We start from the raw sequence: 8,054 nt of genomic DNA, 5'->3' as shown, positions 1-8,054 counted from the left end.
TAAAGAGATTCCCGGCCCTCCTCCCGCCACGCCCCCGAACCTCGTTTGAACTCCCTCGAGTTTTCTGAGATGGCTCGTGAAATATTTCTGTAAAAGCCGTGAGGAATCACGCGATTGGAGCAAATGGCGTGATCCGTGCTGTGGGTGGGTTATTTCTGCCGTGGAGGGGACGCTTGGGAGACCCTGGACAAGCGTTGCTTATGAATGTGGGGCGCTGAGTGCTGGTGGGTAAGGGGAGCCGTGGGCTTTCTGCTGCCCAGCAGGGTTTCACGGACCTCGGTGCTGGTGGCAGGGCCAGAAGGCGCCAAACCCACCCACCGTGGGTAAATAGCTCTGGTGCCCTCCTTTGTCCCCTGCTAGGTCTTTTTTTTCCTTCTCACTGATTCTAATATCTCCATTATTTACGATATGGGCCCTGCCCCCCCAATTTCCCTTGACCTTTCCCACTTGGCTGGGGGTTGCCTGAGGCTATAACCCTTTCAGATGTCCTTGCGTTGTGGTTTTGACCCTGCCCCAGTCTCCAATTCTCGGTTACCTCTAGCCTAGCCCAGCCCTTCATTGGCTGTTACCTCTGGATCACCTGGCCACTTCCCCCTTACCTCCTGGTCATCCCAGCTGGTGGGCACTCCTAGATCCCATTCAAATCTTCCTACTGTGAGGGATGGCTCACAGTGAAGTTCCCTCATTAGTGTCTCCCTGCTACACTCTTACCTCCGTGCTACGCTCCTATCTCTCTCCTGCACTCTGCCTGAGTGTGAGAGAGTGGGACTTCAGTGCAGTTCCCACAGGCCTGTTTTGTTCCTCCAGAAAGCCTTGAGTTTTCCATTCCTCCCCCCCATAAGTTTCTCTTTCTCCAGCACCACGGTCAGCATGGGTGGGGGAGCTCGGTTGCCTGGTAGCTCCTACTTCCCAGTACACATATGCATCTAGTCCAAACATGGGCATGTTTACATATACTAGGTATTAGCTGCCACGTTTAGAATGTACGCCCTGAGTACCCAGTTAAAGGAGAAAGGGGTAAGAGAGAGTGGGAGGGGGCATCGAGTTAGGGGATAAAAAGCCAAGGGTGGGACTCCCAACTCGGACTCTCCTGGCCTGCAATGGCGACTAGGGGCAGTACACTTTCTCATGAGAAAGTAATAAATTCCTTTCTGCTTTCTACCTCAAGGAGCCTCTGAGTTTAATTTGGGAAATAAGGATAGCTGTCCCACACACTACAAAATCTTTTTCCCTTATAAAAGATGTCAGTCTCACCTACCAAGGGCACTAGTTCTTGAGCTTTCCTCTGCTTCTGTTGGTGAAACAATAAACCTTGTATCTGACTGAAAGAAGGCTTAACCTACACCTTTTGCTCTTGAATTTCAGGGTTCCTAGCACCCCTAGCATGCAACAATTATCTTTTTTTTCCTTAATAGTATTTTTTTCTAATTTCATATAAAGATAGTTTTCAACATCCACTTTTATAAGATTTTGAGTTCCAAATTTTTCTTCTCCCTCCTTCCCCTCCACCCACCCCAAGACTTCTTGCAATCTGATACAGGCTCTCTGTAGACATTCATATTAAAGCTATTTTCACATTAGTCTTGTAAAGAAGAATTAGAACCATGGAAGAAATCATGAGAAAGAAGAAACAAAAAAAATTATTATATGCTTCGATTTGCATTCAGACTCCATAGTTCTTTTTTAGGATGTGGACAGCATTTTCCACTGTGAGTCTTTTGGAGTTGTCTTATATCCTTGTGTTGCTAAGAAGAGATAAGTCTATCAAAGTTAGTCATCTCACAATGTAACTGTTACTATGTATGATGTTCTCCTGGTTCTGCTCATTTCACTCTGCATCTGTTCATATAAGTCTTTCCAGGTTTTTCTGAAGTCTGCCTGCTCATCATTTTTTATAGTACAATTGTATTCATTACATTCATATACTACAACTTGTTCAGCCATTCCCCCAATTGATGAGCATCCCTTCAATTTCCAATTCTTTTCTACCACAAAAAGAGCTGCTATAAATATTTTTTGTACATGTGTGTCCGTTTCCCATTCTTATGATCTCTTTGGGATACAGACCTAGAAGTGCTATTGCTGGTCAAAGGGTATGCACATTTTTATAGCCCTTTGGGCATAGTTCCAAACTGCTCTCCAGAATGGCTGGATCAGTTTACAACTCCACCAACGATGTATTAGTATTCCAATTTTCCCACATCTTCTCCAACATTTATCATTTTTTTTGTCATAGTAGCCAATCTGATAGGTGTGAGGTGGTACCTCAAAGTTGTTTTAATTTGCATTTCTCTGATCAATAATGATTTAGAGCATTTTTTCTTATGACTATAGATAGCTTTAATTTCTTCATCTGAAAACTGCCTGTTCATATCCTTTGACCATTTATCAAATGGGGAACGACTTGTATTTTTATAAATTTGACTCAGTTCTCTATACATTTTAGAAATGAGGCCTTTATCAGAGATACTAGCTGTAAAAATTGTTTCCCAGCTTTCTGCTTCCCTTCTAATGTTGGTTGCATTGGCTTTGTTTGTACAAAACCTTTTTAATTTAATATAATCAAAATTATCCATATTAAATTTCATAATGTTCTCATAATGTTTGGTCATAAATTTGGTCATAAATTCTTCCCGTCTCCATGGTTCTGACTGGTAAACTATTCTTTGGTCTCCTAATTTGCTTATGGTATCAACCTTTATGTCTAAATCATGTACACATTTTTATCTTATCCTGGTATACTGTGTAACATGTTGGTCTACGCCTAGTTTCTGCCATACTATTTTCAAGTTTTCCCAGCAGTTATTGTTAAATAGTAAGTTCTTATCCCAGAAGTTGGAGTCTTTGGGTTTATCAAACAGTAGATTACTATAGTCATTGACTACTGTACCTTGTATACCTATCCTATTCCATTGATCCACTACTCTATTTCTTAGCTAGTACCAAATAGGGATTTTTTTTTAGGCAATTGGGGTTAAGTGACTTGCCCAGGGTCACACAGCTAGTGTCAAGTATTTGGTCTGAAGGCAGATTTGAACTCAGGTCCTCCTGACTTCAGGGCCGGTGCTCTATCTGCTACACCACCTAGCTGCCCCCCAAATAGTTTTGATGATTGCTACCTTATAATACAGTTTTAGATCTGGTATGGCTAATCTTCATTATCTTTTTGTGAAGTAAACTCTAGACCCTCGAATTAGGTGACTTGCTTTTCATGGTTAAAGTAGGCATGAAATGAGCTCATCTGTTTCTTGGATAGAGAAAGGCAGCAAACGTTTACAAAACCCATGTTATGTGCAAGACACTTGCTGTGGGTAGGAGATAAAGAAAAATGTGTTTATAGGGGTAAACTCTTAATTCCCCAGGCTTAGCTCTAAGCCTGTTCCTTTATATAAATGAAATAGGTAGTTGTGAGAGCCCTGACCCCCAAAGAAGCTGCTGATAATCTCCTTTAAAATTCTTATAGCTTCCTTCTTAAGATTTTTACAGCTGAGCAGAAAGTAGGCACTTCAAGGGTACTCAAGTCATCCTCTGCAGTCCCTTATGTAATCTGAGAAATCTTGGTACTCTAGTATGGAGCTCAACTTTATCTGTGGTATCTGAAAAGAGATGAGGAAGGGGCAATATGTGTAGCAAAAGAGATATTTACAGAATCTCAAGTGTTCTTTTCTGTCATAGTTTCGACTTCCTTATTGTAGGCTTCACTAAAGTAATTTTAAGGAACTCCTTTTGTGAGTCAGCCAAACAGCAAGAACCAGTATAGGAAGCCTAGACTAGACCCATAATTTTCAAGTAATTCCCCTCTAATACTTAAAAGATTCTGTAGTCTCCTTCAGACTCAAAATTGTTAAACCTAAATTAACAGTGTAAATAATTGGTCTTTTTCATAATACTGTTTAAATTTCATGGCCTAATAGACCCTCCCTAGTAAGAAGATTGCTTATGCTTTTGCTTCTAATCTTAAGTCTTAAGTGTAGAAGGGGTTAGGGGTTCTTTGTAAAGCAAAACTAGGTACTGTTAAATTTTAACTTCTAGGGATAACTTAAGTAGTAACTATCCATTGAGCTTAAAGGGGAAAAAAAAACCTCTGTGGAGTGAATCTGTATTTGATGGGGAGATTATTTCAGTAGCCATAATGTCTTATCATCTTATTTTATTCTAGCCCAGCCACGAGCATAAAAGTAAGCATAGGATCATTAGGATATCCTCTCAATTATGTCACTCTCAATGCCCATCCAGTTAGTTACATTAGTAATTTTAATGCAGAAAATGGGTGTTTCCATACGTACCCATGGAGATTCTGACTTGCATCTATTTTCACCTCAGAATTTTGAAATGTTTGGACATTTTCAGTATTTACCTGGCAATAATTATGGAATTCTGAGATCATACAGGTAGGTAAGCTGTTCACTGAGCCCTTGAAGTAAGCTTGGCAGATTTTACATTGGAATTTTAATTTCTTTTCTTTTCTTTTCTTTTTTTTTGCCTAGGCAATGGGGTTAAGTGACTTGCCCAGGGTCACACAGCTAATAAGTGTTATGTGTCTGAGGCCGGATTTGAACCCAGGTCCTCCTGAATCCAGGGCCAGTGCTCTATTCACTGCCCCACCTAGCTGCCCCTAGAATTTTAATTTCTGTTGACTTGTCACTGAAATGACAGCATTGGGGCAAATTGGAATAGATAAATGTTTTAAAGCAGATTACTCCTGCTCTAGATAACACAAGCAGTTGTTGGTGGCACAAGATAGCAGAAAAATTCTGCTTATTATAGCAGATAATTTATGGCAAGGTAGGAAGAAAAACAATTCTATCACAGGTGGGAAATTGGGAGATTACAAGGGGAATGAGAGGAGGAGATAACTGTGAAAAGTTATTTGAAACAAACATTAAGGGACTTGTCTTTCAAGATGAAAAAGTTAGGAGGGCTGCATCCACTTTTTTCAACTCCATTTTGAGGGTCCACTAATTCAATTCAATATCACTAAACATCTGTCTTTAAAAAGTTTATCAATTAACAAATGTGAAAAAAATGTGTTTTCTGTGACATTTCTAGCCTATTCCTGGAGCCACTCAATAATATGACTTTTTTTTAAATCACAAATTCTTTGAAAATACTCAGATCACACATGGCATGGTAAACATTGGGAGAGAAACATTTGAATGTATGTACAAGGCCTCGTGTGTTAGGATAATAGAGGAGTTCGAAAGATATGATATCTGACAGAGAACGAAGGAAATGAATTGTTTGTTGGAGGAAAGGAGAGCTTCATATAAAATTAAAGACTTCTAGTATCTGGACCATCGTTAGCAAGCCATAGTTGTTGAACCATGGATCTTCAGGCAGGATAAATTATCATGAATACTCATGAATTTTGGAGTATTAGGGTTCATAGTAGTCAATTACTACATAAGGCAACTCTACCTCTCCTTCCTTCACCATAATCAGATCTATTGTTAACTATAATTATATAGTTCTGGTTCTGGTTGCCTTACACTGGGCTGTGCCCTGAAGAATGAAATCTTGAACTGTGCCTGGATGACCATCAAGAATTTTGGATACTGGACACCAAAGTATAAAGCAAGGGTTTTTTTGTTTATTTTTTTAAACACAGTGATACCAGTATTCATGTGCAAATTAGTACTGCTGGGCATTTTATTTTTTAGCTGTCCTGATCCCTGAGAGAGAAAAAAGAACACTTGGTAGTTTCAGGACAATGCCTGTCCACAGAATTACAGGCTAGGGTTTAGCTGCTTAGGTGTTAGCACTGTAACACTTAGGAGGGCTCAAAAGGAATAAGAATCTTTCTTGTATTCACCAAACTTTAGAGCAGGGATTCTTAACCTTTTTTCTGTGACTTGACTTCCTTTGGCAGTTCAGTGAAACCTACAGACCTCTTTTCAGAATAAGTAACATATATTGCTTAAATTCATAATTGAAAGAAATATTGGATTTCGGTTAGAGGTTAGTAAGATATATTCTTTTCTCCAGTTCAAAGACACCCTGATGTTAGCAGCTAAATTAGCAATAGATAAAGCCCTCGACCTGGTGTTAGGAAGACTATAGTTCAAATACAGCTCCAGACACTTAACTAGCTGTGTATCTTTGGGCAAATCACTTTACAACTCTGTCTCAGATTCCTCATGTATAAAACAGAGATAATAATAGTAACCTACCTCTCACAGTTGTTATAAGGATAGAATGAGATATTTGCAAAGCACTTTGTAAACCTCAAAACACTCTACAAATGCTAACCATTTTGTTCTTTTTTTTTGGAAGCAATTGGAGTTAAGTGACTTGCCCTGGGTCACATACCTAGTAAATGTCTGAGGCCACATTTGAACTCAGATCCTCTTGATTCCAGGGCCAGTGCTCTATCCACAGCACCACCTAGCTGCCCCTATTTTATTATTAAATCTATCCACAGACCCCCAACAGGCATCCAAGGTAAGAAACCCTTTGGAGTAAGCCGAGTCTAGGAATTTTTTCAGTATTCCGATCACAAACAAATGTGCTAAGTACGAATGCACACATAGGTTTATGGAGGTCTTTTGTCTGGGGCTACATTCATGCATCTATCAGTTATACTCTAGCTTTGTGGGGAAAGAGGCACTGCCCTATCTGGCCAGACTCAGATGAGGTCTAGAATTTTGCCAGAAATTTAAACAAACTCACCGGTGTAGAGTTTGTTGAATCTACTTTTGGGTGTCTGTGTGTGTTTGGGGGTGGGGACTGCCCTTTTCCAGTCTTTTTGAGCTTCTCTCTCCTACTGACCGTCTTTCACAGATCATTACCTATACTAGTAGCTCAGAATCAAGTCTTCCAGTTCCTTCAGTACTCTCAGATGTAGTTCATCTGTACTAGGGGCCCCAACTCATCAAGGACAACTAGGTGCTTTTTCTAAAATATTATTTGCCATGGACGTCAATACTCTATTAGCCATGTATGCTTTCTTATTAAAAGATAATTCTTGCCCGTCTCCTCAACTCCTGCCTAGCCTCTACCTGCTATTCTCTCACGGAGAGTGGGCCACTGAGGCCGAGCTGGCACCACCCCAACCACGAGGCTGCCTAACATTCTGCTCACGGGTACACAAGGGGTTGGAAAGACCACATTAGGTAAAGAATTTGCATCAAGAACAGGAATGACATCCATTAATGTGGGTGATTTAGCACAAGAAGGACAGTTATACAATGACTCTGATGAAGAATATGAACGTCTTATTTTGGATGAAGACAGAGTAGTTGATGAGTTAGAAAATAAAATGAAAGAAGGTGGAGTTATTGTTGATTACCATGGCTGTGTCCTTGAATGATGGTTTCATATAGTTTTTGTGCTTCAAACAGATAATTCTGTATTATATACAAGACTTGAAAAGAGGGGATACAGTGCATAGAAACTGCAGGAGAATATTCAGTGTGAAATTTTCCAAATTCTTTATGAAGAAGCCATGGCCTCCTACAACCATGAAATAGTACACTGGCTGCCCAGCAAAGTACCAGAAGAACTAGAGAGTAATTTAGATTAGATAATGAAATGGATTGAGCAGTGGACAAAAGATAATAACTGAACCTTGAGGGCAAAGCGTTGGACTTTCCACATGATGGTTAAAGATTTTCTTGATGATTTCTCCTTCCCCATGCAGTAGAAATTAAGACAACATACACCAAATTTTCCTATCAGGCTTGTGTTGTAGAAGTAGCAGGTGGACGATATATAAAGTTGAGTTATGACTAAATTAACTTTTTTTCTCCATGAGAAAACTGAAAACCCCCAAATACAATGAATAAGATATTAAGGCCTTTTTAAATTTAGGAATATTTAGCATTCTCATTTATAAATAAGAATAAGCAAATTTGAGAAAAATAGGTGGAAATCTTTACTACTTGACATGAAAAAGAAAATGAAGGCTAGGAAGAACTGCTGACTTAGAAATAAAAGAGTCTAAGGATAAAGCTATTAAAAAAAAGATAATTCTTGACAGCAAACAAGAAAAATAGGAGTTAAGCAGCTTTGCCTCCTGTATTTGATTGTTTCATGTATCCCTTGTAACAGTCCTA

General features: G+C 39.5%; 1 pseudogene; it reads left to right on the top strand.

The window, feature by feature from the left end:
* The first annotated feature begins 204 nt into the window (after positions 1-204).
* Positions 205-7,564, top strand: LOC110210445 (adenylate kinase isoenzyme 6 pseudogene; annotated as a pseudogene).
* Positions 7,565-8,054: the final 490 nt, after the last annotated feature.

This window comes from Phascolarctos cinereus, unplaced genomic scaffold (assembly GCF_003287225.1).
Source record: "Phascolarctos cinereus isolate Bilbo 61053 unplaced genomic scaffold, phaCin_HiC Scaffold_2;HRSCAF=192, whole genome shotgun sequence".
Lineage (NCBI taxonomy): Eukaryota > Metazoa > Chordata > Mammalia > Diprotodontia > Phascolarctidae > Phascolarctos > Phascolarctos cinereus.
The sequence above is the reverse complement of the archived record's forward strand: the minus strand, read 5'-3'. Positions and strand labels throughout refer to the sequence as shown.